At 40.0% G+C, this 19120-nt stretch overlaps 1 protein-coding gene across 3 annotated transcripts in view; it reads right to left on the bottom strand.

Annotated features, from left to right (window-relative positions):
* Window positions 1-19120, bottom strand: part of PDE3A (phosphodiesterase 3A) — a 223870-nt gene that overhangs the window by 59285 nt on the left and 145465 nt on the right. The window lies entirely within an intron of this gene.

The following is a 19120-nucleotide window of genomic DNA, read 5'->3' on the forward strand; positions in this document are numbered from 1 at the left end:
GAGAGCTGTGTGCTTATCAAGTGTGGGACAGGGTGCTGGGGAGCTTCCTCTGAAGGCTGTGTCCTCATCTGAGGGCAGCTCCACAGATTTTACAATAATGGCAAAAATCACAGTCAGAAGCTCAACCAAAAGTTCACAATGCAGATGCTATACTCACATTTTTATAGGCTATTATGAAACGAGATAATTCAATATTTCCACTAGGCTAAAAGTGCAAAGGTGGAAAAAAAATTTAAAAAAATTAAAAAAGTTCTGGGAAGAACAGAAGTTACAAAGGTTCCAGATAAAGTCTCTATTCTAGGATCATCAGTAGCAAGAAATTGCAGGTTATTTGATTACATGACAGATATAACAACCTTGAAAAGTTGTCGATCACTGAGACAGCATGATCTTACCCTCTCAAAAAAGATGAAAAGAAGAGAAAAAGATTTCTCTTTTCTCAAAAAAGAGAAAAAAAATTAGGAACACAGGTTGCCATCAAGCAAGTTAAGCAGGTGTTTACTTCATTACTGTTGCTTCAGTAATAATGGTATTGCAAAGTTTGTTTCTTGTACTAGGGTCCTTTGCTGCCTTTACAGTAGCCTTCAGAACCTAAGCAGAGGTGTGTACAATTGTAATTATTTCAAGAGAATGTCCTTTAGCCACATTTTCACTGTCACCCCAATGAGACAGAAAGCATTTCAAGGGAAATGGGGAACCACAAGAAGCCACGTGCAGACTTCAGACTGCAGCTGTGCTTACAGTCATGCACCTCACCAAATGGGGCCATTGCAAGCAAGAGCTCTGTCAGTGCCTCCAGTGTCAGCTGAGGTAGAGACACACTGGACTTGCAGCTGAGCTTTGCCATTTGCTGCTTTTACTTTCCAATTTCATCAGGAGAAAATTATATCTGACAAAGGGTAGCTAATTCACATTTGTGAACCTGCCTTTTTGCTAACCCCTGAGTTCTCTGCTGTGCCATCCAACCCAGCACATACATCATCGTGAAAAGCTGTAAATTTAATTTACCACTGTGTTGAAGTCTTTAGCATGGAGCAATGTGACAGATTTTACCAACACTTATTACAAATAAAGCAAAATGGAGCAAGCCATAAATAAAATAAAGTGCTGGCAAAGTCTGGAATGCAATGAATACATCTACACTTACAGCAGTGGCCAAACCATAGTGCTTTATCATAGGAAAGTAGCTTGAAATAACTTTTTAGTGCATTTGATATATGATACTGCTCTTTTAAAACCAAAACTAGAGCAAGTTTGTGAACTTCAAAGTGAAGCTGTTTCCGGTGGGAGGTTTATTTTGTTATGAGCTTGACATACTGTAGCTGTGACACTGAGCAGAGTTGCAATGTCAGGGTTCAGAAAGTTCACCCACACTCGAAAGACAAGCAATCACATGAGCCTGACAGCAAACAATGTCATCATTGGGGGGGGGTTCTTCCAAAGTTTAATTTCCTAAGCAGTTTATCTCACACAGATTGCACACAACACCCCCCTACTCAAATCTCAACACAGAATGCGGCCTGAAGTGAGTGTTTGAATTTCTTTCTGTCTGGTGTATAATAAATCCAATTCATGTAAGGCAGTTTTGGCACTAAGCTATGTATTTGCACATTTCTGTTGGCTTAAGTCACACTTTCTGTTAGGAAAGCTGCTCAGAAAGGTTTATTTCCTCCACTCTTATAAATTGTTGGCATAAACAACCATTCAAAAATTTAACCTCAGTTACTTGGCATTCTAATGGTTTACACTGAAACCCACAAACTTGGGTTTCTTGTTAAAATCTGCATGTGAATTTAAGTGTATTAACTTTCAAAATATTTAAATTCAATGTAAGAGAATAAGAAGGGGGTGGAAGACATCTGACAGCAGCACTGCTCACTTCCACTGCTGCCTGACTGGAGAGTGATGCAGGAGAACCCACACAGATGAATCCTGAACTGGCAAAAAGGAGACAGGGAGATACCATCTTTTTGTGGTTTTTTTTCCTAATTTTGCTCCTCCATTTCTATACAGGCTGCTCTGCAAAACAGTGTCCCCTCTCAGAATTATCTTAGTCTCGGTTCCTTTCTAATTCAGTGTGTGTGGGGGGAGCAGGGTTTCTTTGTTTTGTTTTGTTTTGGTTTTTTTTTGGCTTTTTGTTGTTGTTGTTGTTGTTTTGGGGTTTTTTTTCAATATTTGTTTCTTGGAGGGTGTCAGGAAAGTCAGCAAATAGCTTAAATGTTCTAATAATCAAGCTACACAGTAGCTTCAAGGAAAGTGCAGTCAGATGGGATAAACATCAGAATACTTTGACAGTGACACAGATTCACCTGAGTCGTGCCACAATATCTCCAGTCTGAAAATGGAGATATTAATGATATGAAAATGGAGATATTTATGCATAATAAAACATGCATTCAGTCACTGACCCATACACATCCAAGCACACAAACTCTTTGGCACTTCTCCCCTGCCTGAAATAATGCAGGAAAAAAAAAAAAAATTAATCCAAACAAATATCCCAGTGAAAATTATTTTGTGCTTTGCAAGTTCTGTTACAGAAAGGGGATTTATGTACAAGCAAAGTGTTTGTGCATGCAGCTGGAACTGAGCTTTTTGAGAAAAGTACTGAAGCAATGACTAAGTCTTTTGTGTTTCCATTTACCTAAAACTTGATTAGCACATTGACATGCAAAACACAGGCACTTTCCAAAAAGGGTTACAACACATCTACCACGGGGGAAAAGGAGCAGTGCCAAAAAAACATCATGCCATTCCTACTTTACTAAAATCCCAATAACACTGGTCAGTTAGCAGAGCTTTGAGTGATTTTCCTGACATCCTTGCTACGTCATCTGAGACTGGTAAATCAAAGGCAGCTTTCTTTCTGCTCCCACAGCTTCATCTGTGATAAACACCCTGCAGCTGGCTACCGAGGCAGCGTTGGTAATAGTTTATGGGTAGGATTAAATCTGGTCCACTCGTTCAGAAGACTTTTTGTATCCATGCAAGAGTAAGCAGAAGGAGAAGGCAGGGTTGTGCCAGGAGCTGTTTTGAAGGGAGCACCACTCCTGTGACCTGAGCTGCACATTTAGGTGTTGCTGAGGCAGGAGCTGACACCACAGCAGAGCAGGGAAGCAATTTTCTGCAATTTTCTGCACAGGGTGTTTAGGGATGTGCAGTTTCCACATAGCTGTGTTGAGATGATTTTTTGTTTGCTTTTGAGGCAAAATTTGGTCTATCTTCTATGACCTTTATCCACTATGTCCCATGCATTCCTCACATGTGTGTTGCTAGTCCTTTTCCAAGCGTCTCATATGTGAAGGGGTTAAAAAATGAAAACACAAAAGGCAAGTAAATAGCTGAGCAGACACAGATAATCAATTCCACTGACACTTGATATAAAACAGATGCTGAATGGCTTAACAATGATGCTCATGGAGTGATGTAGTGAAGTACAGAGACACCAAAGCTAAGCAGGGAAGGTCTCTTCAGTGCTGGAAGCAGACAGGTCAGGTGAGCTGAGAAATTGGATATGTTATTGAGGATATCTGTCTGATTCAGGCTGAACTGCTCCCAGTACCAAAGCTAATTCCCTTGGGTCTGCACAGGTGCACTGTCAAAATCAATAATTCCCAAAGCAGGCTGAGTTTGGTAAGTCAGGAAGGAAACAACAATGCCATACTTGAAGAACACTTTAATCTTAAAATTGAGAGTGTGCCAGCTCAATTCAAAAACATTTGTTTTTCACCCTTGTCCTACATTCTTTAGTTGCATTCACTGTAAAGCTTTACACTCTTTGGAGTTCTTTAATACAAAAATAACCCAAAGACTGCATAAACCCACACCCCAAAACTCAAGTAGTGATTAGTCACTGTCATTTGTAGGCTAAGCAAATCAGAAGTGGAAGAGGTAAAAACTGAGGCAGAGGAATAGATTCTTCTATACTGCATCTATCCAATGTCCTCTGCTACCTCCCTAAAAACCAGCACACCCCACAACAACAGTGTATATCTAAGAATTCAGAACCTCTATCAGACCACAACTTCTCTTTGAAAGCAGTTTAAAAATACTTTGTTCCTATTTCTAATAAAATAATTTTAAAAAGACTTAGACTGTATCTAGTACTGGGCTCCTATGGAGTCCAGTAGCATTTAAGCACCATTTAAGCTGTTTTGAAACCTGTTTTGCCTCTTTGCTGTGGTCACATGTTCCTTTTGTTCTTTTTAATATAATGTAATTTTACTAATTTTATCAGAAAACAGAGGGAGGGAAGGTGATCTAATTTCAGTGGGAATGTCAAAGGAAATTTGTATCTACTGTAGCAGCAAGTAATGATGTGTCTGTATCAAAGAAATTTATTCTTTCAGTTGTCCTCCTGCTGCGAAGTGCAAAACTTCTTCCCCAAGATCATATCATCCTGTTCTTTAATCTTTGTATTTTACATGAATGCTACCATGTATGTTATTCATTTTCCATTCAATCAAGGAAGTAATTAAGACAATAATTACAATTGTGCTAACCCACAATTAATGAGCACCCTTGGAAGTATTGTATGCTCCCACTTATGTCAAACTACAACACACACCAGCTAAAAAATTCACCCAAATGGGCTCACATGTCAAATAAATATTCTTGCTTGGAAATACCAGTTACTTAGAGTAATAAATAAAAGATATCTGGCATATCACTTTCCCTGTTTATGCACTATTTTAGGCAGTATTTTAGCAAAATAAAGTTAATTATGTGGTACCCCCTCTTCCTGCCACCCTCAAATACCTTTTCCTGAAACATCTGAAACTTCTTGACGACTCTCAGCCAAGGCTGACAGCAAAATAAAAGCCAAAAATGTTTTGAATCTGGCTTTCAAAATTTCAAAAAATGTTTTGAATTTGAAACTCCTTTACATGACCATCAGTTTTCATGAGGGGTAGAGGGAATGGCTTCAATATGAGGTCAGGGTTACCTCCCCTGCTCCAGCTCTTAGCAGATTTACAGTAGTGACAGGGATTAGGGAATCGGGGTGTACATAAGATATGAAACACAAATGACTGACTAATTAGGTTTAATTGCATTTCTGCCTGTAGACCAACACATTTAAGTTGCAATTGCAAGCCATTGAAACCTAAATGATGTCATTTATGCCAGGAGCACTGCCTAGCTCATCTCCTTCATCAGTACTTTGTGCTCCAAAAGGGAACAGTTGCTCTTTTATGGGATTTATACTTTCTGCCTTTCCTTTTAAAAGATAATAAAATTATTCAATCAACAGAAAATAAATTACTTAAAGTGAAAAATCCAAGAAATCATTACTCCTCTGAAAACTCCTCAAACTTGGAAGAAAGTCCTGGAGGTTGCTGAAGAGCTGGGAGAGCTGGAGCTGCAGACCTGTATGCACTTCTCCACAAGACTCATTATCAGGGAGAGAGCAAAAAAACAAGAACTGGCTTCAAAATCCAACAGTGCAGATATGTTTCATGCTCAGGAAGTAATTTCTAAAGCTGAAAATACAGGCTCTGCAATGATGCTGCTTCTGCTTTCTCCAAGGTCTGTCCTGGAAACAAAACAGCCCAGCACATGTGCCAAACCTCTAGTTCATTCTCCAGAACACATTTCCCCAATACATCAGATCCAAATAACAACAGATAAAATTTTTGTAACAAAGACATGACACATTTCCTCATGTTTTAATTTATTTTTTTTTTTGCATTGCATAAGATAGCTTTTTAAATGCAGCAGACACCCACCTCCCTCCCACCTCCCCATGCAGTCTGTCCATATACCTATGAAAAATATATTATTTAATCATTACTCAGAAAAAAATGCAAATCTGAAGAAACTTCATCTTAAGAGAAGAGCAGGAAAAAAAAAAAAAAAAAGCTGCACCCAACTGCGAGATTTGTCCCACAGAATCTGAGAAAGGATGTGAGATCCCATCCCTTTCCTAGATAGCTGAAGTATATGTTCTGGGCTGTCACAATGTTAAGCCATTCCACACCTCAAGCCTCAAATGCTGTCACTCTCTTGCTGAGCCTCTGCCAGAAATGCCTTGGAGAATCTCTGCCAAAAGGAGAGCTTTGTGTCCAGCATCACCAGCTCCTAAATCAGCAAACACCGATTGATGGGAAACACTTCCTAATGCAGGCTCATTATTTGTTTTGGGCATTACAATTATTGGACTTAGGTCATCATTTCTGCCTTTCAGCTGACACTTGAAAGTGTTCCTTGCCCTCCTTTTAAACACTAGATTTTGGAAAGAAAGCACATCTCAGCCAAGTGTCAGGGTAAGCTCCTGACTACAGCCATGACCTCAAAGTTGTAATAAAAATAAAGCAATAAAAGCAAATTATTGATTGCATTTAAGCAGTGGATTCCTTTTTAACTGCTCCAATACATCAGGTAATCCAGGAAAGAGAGATGGATGACTGGCAATTTACTCCATCTCCTGAGACTGTTTGCCTGGAGGAGGCTTCTGTTTTCTGTCCATGTTTGTGCAAGATGGAATATTCCTCCTGTCTTTTTCTTCAACTACTTTTCCAAATAGCTAAATTAAGTACAACTTCACAAGGGAAAAAGGTCATGAAAACTCAGTACTTGTTCTCTAAAACTGGAATTCTTCCTCCTCCCTTTTTCTCCTAAATTAAATCATAAAGCACGAATTTAGTAAGTACAATACCTCTGTCTTCTGCAGTTTTGCCATCTTTATACTCCCCTTTTATTTGCTAGTTAGAATCTATATATGTACATATCATTAATACATGTATTTTATATAGAACATATATAGAGAGCATTTTGAGGCTAATTTAAGAATTCTTGCTCTGCAATTTTCCAAGAATGCTATAGTTTTTCACCATCCATACACGATGCAAATTGTTCACTAAATATATTTTGCTCATCCTCTGCCTTGCTCTTTTCTCATCAAATACACCACATGCAACAGGTTAACCTGCCAGCCCAGACTGCACATTTCTATTATTAGACCCTCAAGAATGTCACCTCTGTGCAGCTGAATGACATGCACTTCTATCACTATAGCTGTCCAGACAGCAGAGATGGACTCAGTGTCAGAGTCCCCTTGTCCTCTTCCCCACTTCCATCCCACAGGCTGCTTTTCCACAGCTGTGGTGTTTCTTTTACCTGCATCAGGTATTAGTCTGGTTGCTGCTGCCACTGAGGAAATTAGTGACTAAAATTCTGGGGAATCCACTAGGAGGATATGTCAGTATGCAGGGATAAGTTCTTGAGTTTCCAAAACCAGGTTGGTCTTAGGAAACTGACAAAATTCAGGAGTTAAAGGTTATTCTCCTGCAGACTAGCAACAAGAACCAGCCTGAATTCAAAGATTCTGCATTTCAGATGGTCAGGATCATGCTCACTAATCAGTGAATGACCAAACAGCAGACATTGATGCAGGTGCAACAGGAGTGTGGTTCATCCAGCTTGGAGGCATCACCAAGGCCAAGGTGGCCCATGCCCTTCATCAGAATTGCTTCCATAGAGAGGAAAAGCTGTGTTACTGTCACAGGAGAAGGGAACAGAAGGCCCAATATGCAGAGCAGACACACTTAGAGGAGTCTGCTGCCTCCCTGATGTCCAGGAAATGAAAACTTCCTGCCCTGGTAGGGCCCTCTGATCCTTACCTGTCAGTACTCTTCCAGGCAGGCAGGGATGAAGCTGGAACAAGAAGGCTGAGGGTAATCAGTGGAGAGTTCAGGGGCTTGGGACAGCTGGTTATGGGATGAGGAGCACCAGCAGTGTTCTTCTGTATCATTCCAGTTGCAGGGAGTGAAGAGGGAAGGAACAGGAAGAGCCAGCAGATCAGGCCCTGAGCCTGGTGGCACTGGCAGGATTTGGGGTTTTGATCATGAGTTCATTTACACAGCAGCAGATCTGTGAGACAGGAAAAATCTCAGAGGGGAAAAGGGATCTTTGCAGAGATCACTGAAGGAGCTTTAACCTAGATTTGAAGGGGGAAGGAGATAAAACCAAGCTCCCTAGAGGTAAGACTGAAGACAGCACACCAAAGTTTGAGGGATGGAGCGCAAGTGAGGTCCTTCCATCTGCAGATCACAGAGGTAGGGGGTGGAGATCCAGGCAGCAGCAGAGACACTCGGGTCTCTGAAGTGTGGGAAATCACAGGAGTGCCTGAGAACAGTCCCACAGGAACTGAGGCTTCTTCCCTGCCAAAGATGGTGGGAACAACAGCTCAAGGGCACCTACAGCCCTGCACAAGGCAAGGGCAGAGAGGAGCTGGAAGCTGTGGTGCAGCAGGAAAACTCCTTGGAAGGGCCAGGCAAAGAAGGAGAGGCAGTAGGGTAGCCCTGTATGTGGGAATGGGGAGTTTTGGAATGTGCAGGACCAGGTTAACACTTGGGTTTGATGAATTTAGAGGTCTTTTCCAACCTAATAGGTTTGTGTGTTCTAGAAAACTAGATGGCTTCTACTTTACAAGAGGATTAAAAATAAGCTTTAAACTTAATTTATTGTATTTCCTTTAATCAGATACCCAGACAGAATAATTTATATTCAATTTATGCAGAAAGTTGAATGCTACAAAACTGCAATAAATGCAGGAAGGAACCTTTAGGTGAAGGAAGAAAATAACCTATGGGCAGACTAGAAAAAACAACCCCAATCTAATGTAGCAGACCCATGGCTGTGAGGGGATATGACTGCTCTTTAAAATACCCTACAGAGCAGGCTTGTTTATGCTACAGAAAATGCTGGACTGTTACAAATAGGGTGGAAATTAATATAAGCAGGAAATTACCAGACTGTTCCTTACCCTTAGAGGAGAGCTGGGGGAAAAGGAGAGGAGGGGAAGTGAAGTAACAGTAAGATAAAGCTTGGATTAAATTAATGACAGGATTACATAGTGCTCTCTTGCTAGCAGAAGGCATCTCTGGAAGTGTCCCTGCACCTAAACACAAATACTGCATTTTCTGTAACCTAAGTAAAAAAGAGTAATAAAGAATAATAGTACTATGAGGGCCAACTTTTGGTTTGTGAATTATCAATATTTTTTACTAAGACAGGCTTTGTAGTATAATAAAGGCTGAAGGATTTGACTTATAAAATGTAATGGCAACAAAACTGAAAAAATACTCCAAATAGAAAAAAAACCCCACTACAAATACTGAAGCTCATCAGCAACAAAATAAATAAGTTTCAGAGATTCATCTTTTGTTTTATTTTCCTGGTTTAGAGAGGATTGCTTGGTTATGATACTGTCAAATGGCACACTGAAAGGGTTGAGTTTGCAAGATAAAAAAATGAAAGGTATATATAGGCTCTGATGAGAGCATATCAAATTATTAAAAGTACTAATGGATGGACATAAATAATGAAAAAATATGAAGTGTTTTTTTTCCTGAACTGAAAAGGACATTTTCTTAAAATATCAAAGCAATGGGTGTTGCAGGAATTATGGTTTAATACCAAGAACCTGGACCACATTTTGTGGATGGGAAAAGTTCTGTATCAGAAATGTTGTGGAAGAAAAAAAAGGTTGGCAAGGCCAAAGCAACTTTGCTTGGAGTTGAGGGCCCACACAGAGCCAGATGATACAAAGGAGGCCTGAAAGGAGTCCAGAAGGGAATTCAGAGGAATGTTAGGCTCTATAAGGCTCTAAGGGCTCTATACTAGGCTTCTGATTACTGAAAAATAGAGGCATTTCAACTTAAGGGAAAAAAGGAGACACTGGCCCTAATACAGAAGAAATATCATCAAATGTGGAGATGAAGATCAGTTACTAAATGCTGATATGCACTCTGGCCAGCTGGAATTATGTCTGGAATGGCAGCCATTCCAGAACCCAGAGAATATCCATAAAGATCCAGAGAACCCAGCAATATCCATAAAGGAATAGGCAGGAATTACCATTGAAGTGAATTAAGGAGTCAAGCTGGGGACTCAGAAGTAATATCTGGAGAAATAAAAGTCATATAACTGAGCTGAAAAAACTGCTTCTAAACCAGACCCATGATCAACATGCATAGAAAATTTTATGGCAGTATTAGAAACTTACAGGCAGGGCTAAGTTAAATCCATTTTCATGGCAATGGCCAAAAAAGTCCTTTGACAAGTTACTCCAATATGGCAGGGAGTATGAATGGGACAGATTATGAATAGTTGGCTTCTTAGTAAGAGGGGTGATCAGACGAGTGAGAGAAACACAGAGAACATTTCTCCAGATGAGATGAAATGAGATGATGGGAAGATTCACATCAGTTAAAAGAGTACTGCCTAATTATTTCCCTAGTAAAGGCAGCTGATAGCAAAATACACCAACTTCTAATGAAAGAGAAATAGGAGGTACACTTTGAAATCAAAAAGCTGACCCAGAAATTGTTCTGTGCCTTTATGTGACTGCCACCTCAAGTGGTTCCTTCTAGAGCACACAGAAGACAGGCTGAACAACAGAGGTTCATCTACCCTATTATGAGGACTCTGAAATGCCTGACTTGAAGAAACAAGCAGAATGCAGAGCCCACATCTATAAATTCCCCCCAAGCACTGAAAAACCAAGGTAGAACTTTCAGTGAAAGACACTTGACCATTAGAAGCTGGACTGGGATCTCCAGCTCATTCCTCTTGGGTCAGTTGTTGCTAACATTGTCTTGACATTTAAGTAGAGCACTTCCCTTTGGCAACAACAGAACTATGTGTGCCATATTAAAATATCTTGGATTTGTTTCTTTCTGCTCCTATGGTGAGGACTAGCTAAAAATTCCTGGACTTCAGAACTCCAGCAATAATTCCAAAACAAAATATTGGAAGTACATTTTTTCAAATGCCTGTAGCAACAAAAATAGCACCTTGAGAATCTCAGGAATCCAGTACCCAGTTGCATAACTTTTCCACTTTCTTCTTCCCAACTTTAAGACTCAGGGTTGGGAGGGGGGATTGGGGTGTGAAGAAAGAGCATCAGAATCTTGAAAGAAAGGTGATGTCTGTGCAGCCCCAAAGCCAACAGGGTATCCCACATCAAGAGATTAAGGGATTTACTCTGTGACTGGTACAGGATAAATCAGCGTGCCTTACATGCTCACACCACTCAAAGCACTTCCATTTCAGTTTCTACTTTTTCTCCTCTTCCATGCTTTACTTGATCTTCAGGGAAAAAAAATGTGCAGTGCAGAGCATGAGGCTAAACATGCTGGGGGAGCTTATCACAAGTGAGCTGTGGATCCACTGTCACACTGTCCAACTGCACGGTGTCCTCTGGTGAAGGACACTCCTTGTGCTGCTCCCCCATCAGCACCAAGCAATATCCATCATCCATGACTACTGTTAGCTCAAAATCCAAACCTCGTGTGTGTTTGTGAGAGGTGGCAGCTGCACACAGGAGCCACATGCACGATTGTTCATTTTAACAACTCCTATCTGGATGGAATCGAGTCAAAATCTACAGGGTGATTTTGTCCAGGGGCTGTTTCTGTGATGAAAATGCAAGCACATCATAATCCCAGCAAAATCGCCATTCTGAGACACAACTGTCTCAAAGGCAACGTTGATCCTTGAAGATTCTAATCATTGACTTCAGCTGTTCATCACTTTCACATCCCACAGAGTTGTAAGGAATAGAAAGCAGTACTGCAGCTTCTCTTGTCAGCTAAGCCCCCCTCCTATTCTGCATTTTAATGAAGAACTTCATCTAAAATAATTATTTGCAGATTGTTCACTCAACTCCAACTGTTAATTTAAAAGAAGCAAGCACATAAAACCCTCCAGGAGTCCTAAAACACAATCTCAATATGCACAGAGTTATTATTTTTAGACACCTATAAAAATTGGTCCACAGTAATATGACACAAAAGCTTATTGCCATTCCATGTTTCTCTTCATATCTATCATGTAACTTTGAAGATTCAAGTCCCCCTATCCTGGATGTGAAAACTGAAAATGCTGTATGTGTGGGGTTTGTTCTGAAGCTGAGGGCATGTATGTGAGAACAGCATATCAATTTTCAAATCTGTACATGACAGAAAATCTCTCATTTTTTCTCAGGTACCAGAATAGACAGTATTAACAATGATATTTTCCCCATTTTCTGTGAAGTGAGCTCTTGTGCTTCAGAAGCAGAGTTACTGGAAACAGAAAGGTTATCTGGATTTCTACCAAAATACTATCCATGTAGTCTGAAAAGGGATTACATGTTTTAAATCACTACCTTGGTAGCTGGATTTTAATATAGCTCCATCTCTGTTTGGAAAGATTTTTTTTTCTTGGCTTCACTTTTCCATCTACAGCTTTTCTTGCCTCCTCATGAATTTTGTGTGTTTGTGGGAGGAGGTGCAGGGGGAAAACAAAGAGTATCTCCAAGGATGAAGGCTCCATAACCTCTCCACGTAACCTGCTCCAGCACTTGGTCACCCTCAGATTAAACAAGTTCCTTCCTATTTTTAAACAGGAATTCCTGTACTTTAGCTTGTACCCACTGCCTCTTGTCCAGTGGCACCCCTGAAAAATGTCTGGCTCCATCTCCTTCACTCTCACATCAGGTATTTATACACATTCATGAGATCCTCTTGAGCCTTCTCTTTACAAGGCTGAACAGTCCCAGCTCTCTCAGCCTCTCCTTACAGGACAGATGCTCCAGGCCCTTAATCCCATTTGTGGTCCTGCTTTGAACACCAGTATTTTGGTGTCTGTTTCTGCAGAGCACAGACTTGTACCCAGCACTCCAGATGTGTCTCACTGGTGCTGAGCTGAACCAAAGGATCACCTCTCTCAGCCTGCTGGCAGTTCCCAATGCAGTCCAGCTGGGAGCTGTTGGCTTTCTTTGCCATAAGAAAACCAACCTGAGCCACAGGCTGCTGGCTCTCATTCAGCCTGGTGTCCAGCAGGACCCTCAAGGTCCTTTTGTGTCGAGCTGCTCCCCAGCCATTCAGCCCCTTGTCTGCACTGGTGCCTGCAGTAATGTCTCCTGAGGTGTGGAGAACCTTCTCCCCTGTGTTGAACTTAGTGATGTTCCTGCTGGCCCCCTTCTCTGGCCTGTCCCTCTGAATGGCAGCACCACCACCCTCTGCAGCAGCCACTGCCCTGGTTCTGCATCACCTGCAAACTTCCCAAGGGTGCAGTCTGTCCATCACCCAGGTTATTAACAAAGATACCTTTCTCATGCTAAATGCTGGGGTTTTCCTTACTTTTTTTTGCAGTTCAGTAATTGATGCCTCTATCTCCCCTCTAAGGGATTGTTCACCAGAATCAGTAGCTTTTCTAGTCCTGTATAAAGACCAGGATAATAATTCTGAACTCTTATAATAATTAGATAATAATTTTGAACTCCAGATTCAACACCTTAAAATTGCCAGCCTCCCTTTATGGAGTGTAAGAATTCATTCTGTTCTTGTACCATTCAAGGCTATACAGGAATTGAAAATGGAGCAATGCAGAGCCATTACACTATGAACCTTTAATCTCTAAAATCCAATCCGACATGAAATTTTCTTTTTTATGACTCGACTTTAAGATTTACTCCACCTCTAGCTTATTCAAAAATCTCAGGAGGCTGCTCCAATAACTCATTTTGAAATTTTGAATGCTGATCCATCAGACATAGAACAAAATTATAGCTTACTACTGAAGTCAAGAAAAAGAACATCTGCTGTTGAGAGCAGAGCTGATCAGCTGTGAGCTTCTCCACTGGGAAACACATAAAATAAGCTACTAGAGAATTCAGCATGTGCTCTTGTAAGGAAGGAACAATAGAAAATACTTTCACTTATTTATTCTTTATCCCAGAGAGCAGAGTTAAAGCATACATGTCTTCCCCAGTATGGACACAAAACTCAGGGGGAAAAAAAAAGCCAAAACAAACAAGTACTAATAAAAATGCTTTTAAAATGAAGTTTGCATTATACAGTGAAATCAGCCAGTTCATTTTAACCTCATTAACAAAGACATCTTCCAACAATGGCATTGAGGAAACCCAGTCAGGATGGTAAGGGCAGCCCACATCCCCCAGCAATGCTACTGTTAACATGCTAGTGGAAGCACACTGGCTGAAGATCAGAAATAAGCCCTGCTCAGTAAAAAATTAAGTTTTTAATAACATTCATTCCATAATTGGGTTCATCTCTGAATAGAGGAATATAAAATTTTGCAGTGATTGTGTTTAAAAACGTACTTGGGAAGGTGACAAATACTGGAATGCCCATAAGTGGTAAGTGAAATTTAAGGTGTTACTGGAAATTAAAAGAACATCTTGTGGCATGACTCGCAGCTCTTGATAGTTGTCAGGAACAAAAATGTAGTCTTCTATCATCACAAAAGCCCCAACGCTACCTAATTTTAATGTGGGGTGCATTTTTTTCATTACAAAGCATCTGATGCATCAGTCATTATTATGTTGGTCATCTCTCCCTTCCTGTTTTCTGTTGCTTAACACTTTTTCAAAACCATGAACTTTTGCACTGGCATTTCCCCTTGCAACAGTTAGCCTGCATTTGGGAAATTTTATCCAGCATAGCCATTTCCAGGAGACTAAGGGGCACTGTTTTACTGATTTTTAACTACTCACCTCTTTTGAGGTGTATCACTCTGTTCTCAGAACATTCTCAGTGTAGCTTTTGTTTCAGAGACTGGCATATGGATGCCTGTATTTTGGCAATCTGAAAAGTTTTGAAATATGAAAACCTGCAGAGAAATCTAGCTTGTGCTAAAGCAGAGGATTTGAACTTCAGGGGATTAAACTCTCTGAAAGTCTGTAAGTTTATGTGTCTTAAAGGTAGCCAGCAACTTTAACCATCAGATGCCAATAAACTTTAAATCCCCTTAAATCCAACAAACAAAATTTTCCTAAGTTTGCAACTAGAAAACAAAAAATCCAAAGCAAACAAAAAAAAACAAACCCACAAACTCAAACCAAACCCCAACCCCCCAAAAAAGAACATGAACAAAATCTCTTAACCTGACCACCTTAAGACTCTACATTTATAAAAGGCAACTGAGAAATAGAAGCTTTAGTCAGAAAATCACACCATATAAAAACCAGGGTTCTGAAAGCAAACGAGTTAACAAAAGTATGGAAACTGCTAAAAATTAAATTATGAAAACTGCCAGAAAGAGGGAAAAATGCAGGGAAATTAAGGGGTGTTTCAGGAGTCTGATCACCCCAGGTGGAAAAAAAATCTCCTTCCTCTGCTTTGAATGATGTCAGTTCACAATCCCATCTTCTCAATGCAACTGCCACAGCCAATCTATATCTGCACCACACCAGTGGACATGCACTCCCCAGCCTTAAGAAAAGTAAAGAATTACTAGCTTTTGCTACTATCTCCACTTTTCAAAACACTGAGACAAATGGCACTGTGCCAAACTTCTTATATTCCTACCATGCTGCTTCTTCAAGAAGTCATTTCACCAGGATATGATCTCCCACTCCTGTCTGCATTTCAGTACTGATTCCTTTTCCAAACTGCACTGATCTGCAGCACAGCTGTGATCCTACAAATTGCAGCCTTCCTGAACTGGAACTTGCTCACTGAATAAAGTAAAATACAATTTGAGTATTGTCAGCAAGCTTCTCTGTCACACTGGACTGCCTGACCAGCACCAGGACTTGCACTACAAACCTGGGAGGAATAATGGTGGAGAAGAGTTTTGAAGAAGAACGACAACATTTCTGGAAATCTGTGTTGAGCTCCTGCTTAGTTATGAAGAATAGTGACAGGAGAGAGTGAAAGTCATTATTGAGCTTCCTGTCCCCCTGCCAGTCATTTTCAGATAGAGAATCTGAGAGCAAAGAGGATTCACAGGGTGGCTGACACCATTTAAAAGGTTTTTCTCCATCCTAGGGGTGATGTGGAAGGAGGTTGCAGGAGGTTTGCCCACATCATTTGGGTCAAAACTGCCAGTATGACAGATCCTGTCTTATCTCAGAGTAGCAGCGTAGAAAGCCTGCAGGACAAAAAGAAATTGTCCCAGGTAGTGCCTGTGGCTCATCTTGTCCTTTTAAGAGAAGCAAGGACAAATTTGAGGCAGATTATTTCTTTGAGATGGCTTTCTGCTCTGCATCATCTGCTGAATTAGAAAGCAAGGAATTTTTTCCTAGATCATTTTTCAATCCCAGACTCTGCTTTCTGCACCTTTCCTGCTGTGCAAAAGCAACTTTCCTCCCCCAGCCCCAGCTCCATATTCCAACCAACCCACAACCCTCCCCTGAGGCCTCTTTCTCATAACATCCCAAACCCTGCAAATCTCTGCTCTGCCACCAAAGCTTTGAAAGCTTGTCTGCTGAATGAAAGGATAATGTAAGGTTTTATTAACAACGAATAACTGTGAAAACCCACAAAAACACTCTTAACAGGAAACCTTTTTTTTTTTTTTCCTTTTAAACTGTTTTCAGGTGAAGCAGAAGGGATTTGGTTGGATACAAAGATCACTGTAGTGATGTGTCCCAGCATGAACGCAGAGCGAATATGGTGGCTGCATGATGTAATGTTATATGGAACACAGAAAATCCCTTGGTTTGTCATTTCACAGTTATGACTTGGTCAGGATCAGTTTATTTGCTGCTTAGCACCCTGCATGGGTTGCAGACTGTGGAAGTCTGTCCCACCTGCCACATCAGTGGTGAGGAACAGGATATTGCCCTGTACGTGCAAACTGCCTGTGCTGCAAATCACTGGCAGGTGAGGGAAGCATCTCTTCACGGGCTTTACACTGATCCACCACAATCTAAACTTAAGCTGAATTAATGCTACAGAAAGCATTACCACTGCTTACACTGCTGTGAGCATGAATTCCTACCTAAAGAAATATTACTGCTTTTACTGAGCTGCATAGTTCATTCCTTTCCACTGTCCACAGCTCCGTGTGTATAAATCCCTCCAGCAACTGTTCTTACATCGTTGTGGAAATCTAGCTTGGGTTTTTAAGTTCACAGTCATCAATGAAACAATTAGAAGTTTATATCATGGGATAACGTGGGAAGGTTTTAGTCTTATGACCAGTATCAAAACCAGCTTATGCTCAAAGGCTACAGCTCAGGAAATTTACAGGGCATGATGGAAATACTCAACAGCATTACAGCAAATATTTAACACCTCTAGCTCATCTGGTTGCCACAACATTTAAAATCCATATCTATGCAGAGAAAGCATTCTCAGTTGCAGTTCTCAGGAATAAAAACTTAGGATGAGTCTAAGAAACAAGATCCTCAGGCACACAGAACAAATAAAACCAACAGAGAATTACCCCCCCAAAATCTGTATTGAAATTTCAGGGAGGGCTTCCAAGCAATCTGAACAGCTGGATGGATGAGAAAGAAAAGCATTCACAAATTCATTCCTTAGTTATATAAAGGCAAGGCTTTCTGAAATTATTGACAAAGCCATTCAAGAACCAAGAAATATTAGTTTTTTAAATAGAGGTTAATATATGGTATTTAATTTATCACTATTTAGCATAAATTTACCCAAGCAAAACACCCACAGGATAAAGATATATCTTCCACATATAAAGAATGAACAGGTAGATCAGACATTTTTTATCAGCCAAACCCAAAAATATCTAATTCAGGGTTCACAGTTAAATCTTCTTTCCTCACTCTTTCACACACATAAAATACAAAACAATGAGCGGAAAATTCCTTTGTCATACCAGAGCCTGGAAACCATGGAGACCTCTGTGATGTAGTGTCTGAGAGCATAAACAATGCTCAAAAGATCAAAAATAAAATTATATAACAACCTAGCTCAAAAAAAAAAAACAAACCCAAACCAACAACCTCCAACTATATTGTCTACAGACATCATAACTCCTCTTGTTTTTTCTCTACCCTTACATCTCAGGCTGCTCACCCTCACCTAAACAGTTTTGGGTGTCATTTGAATTCATGCAGAGTATGCAAGATGAGGAATAAAAGTCACTTTATGACTTAAAAATACCAGAAAATATGCTCAAATAGAATATCAAACTTCACTGTGGACTTGCAGCTCCCACTTTCTTAAAAGTCAGACCTGCCACGTTGATTTTCACTAGAAACAAGATCAAGCCAAATATACCACTTTTAGCTTGATTTTTTTTCCTTCCTTTAGTTTTTTGTTTTCATTTTAGGTGGCAATAAGCCCATTTGGAGAGGCTTTTTTTATTTGTTAACACAAATGTTACCTGCTCTGAGTAGAGAAGTAGCTCACAATGTTACTACTTAAAGTCATTTTGTCAAGGTCAGCCCAGAACTCAGTTAAGCAACTACATCCCTTTAAGGACTAAAGAGTGAAATTTGCACCAAAAGGCAGAGGTATTATTTTTATACAATAACTTGTGAACAGAATCAGCTGAAACACTCAGGAAGTTGCCTCTTTGGGGATTTCATCTTGCACAGTAACTGCATTTTCCTTCAGTCAGTCCTTACAGACTCACACTATGCTCACGTTAACTGTTCTCATGTGCATCACTTTCTGAGTCTCACTCTCCCAGAGTGGCAGATGGGTCAGGGAAATTTCCTTTCCTCTTTTAAAACTCTCCAGAGCACATGAGGTAGAACTGATAGCTCAGTGCAGCCAAGCTCACCTCACACTGAGGTGAGGAACATTTATTTTTCCCACATATTGTGTTACAATACAACATATGATGCAATGCAACATCAGGGTTAGAGTGATTCAAAGGAAATGCTGGAAAAGCAAGGCTGAAAACCAGCTTTCCTTTGAAATAACATTAGTGTCTCTACATCTCCTTAACATAAACAACATGACAAATTACTCACTTCCTAACAGAGCATTTCTTTATCCTTTTTTTTCTAGGAAATTTAAGAATGCTCTACTGATCTGGATCAATTAAATTCCTTTCCCCAGTACAATAAAATTGTATTAATCAACAATATTTTGTTATTTTATTGTGAATAATAATGTGACAGCATGGGGTGTTTTTTTTTGACAACTGATATGTCTGATATCTCTAAAAGTTCCAAGTGGTATAATTTATCTTTAAAATCTACAGCTCCATAAAATGTGGTATTTAATCTGACCTTCCCTTCTCCCTCTTAATAAAAATACACAGGAAGATGCTTCTCAAAAACTGAGAGGTATTTCTCTTGTCCATCCTGAAAAACAATTGTCTTTTTCCTATTAAATTATTAAAGTCTACCATTCATAGTCAAATGTTTTATAAATGGAAAAGTGAGATAGAATTATGA

The sequence above is a fragment of the Parus major genome, chromosome 1A, assembly GCF_001522545.3.
Source record: "Parus major isolate Abel chromosome 1A, Parus_major1.1, whole genome shotgun sequence".
NCBI lineage: Eukaryota > Metazoa > Chordata > Aves > Passeriformes > Paridae > Parus > Parus major.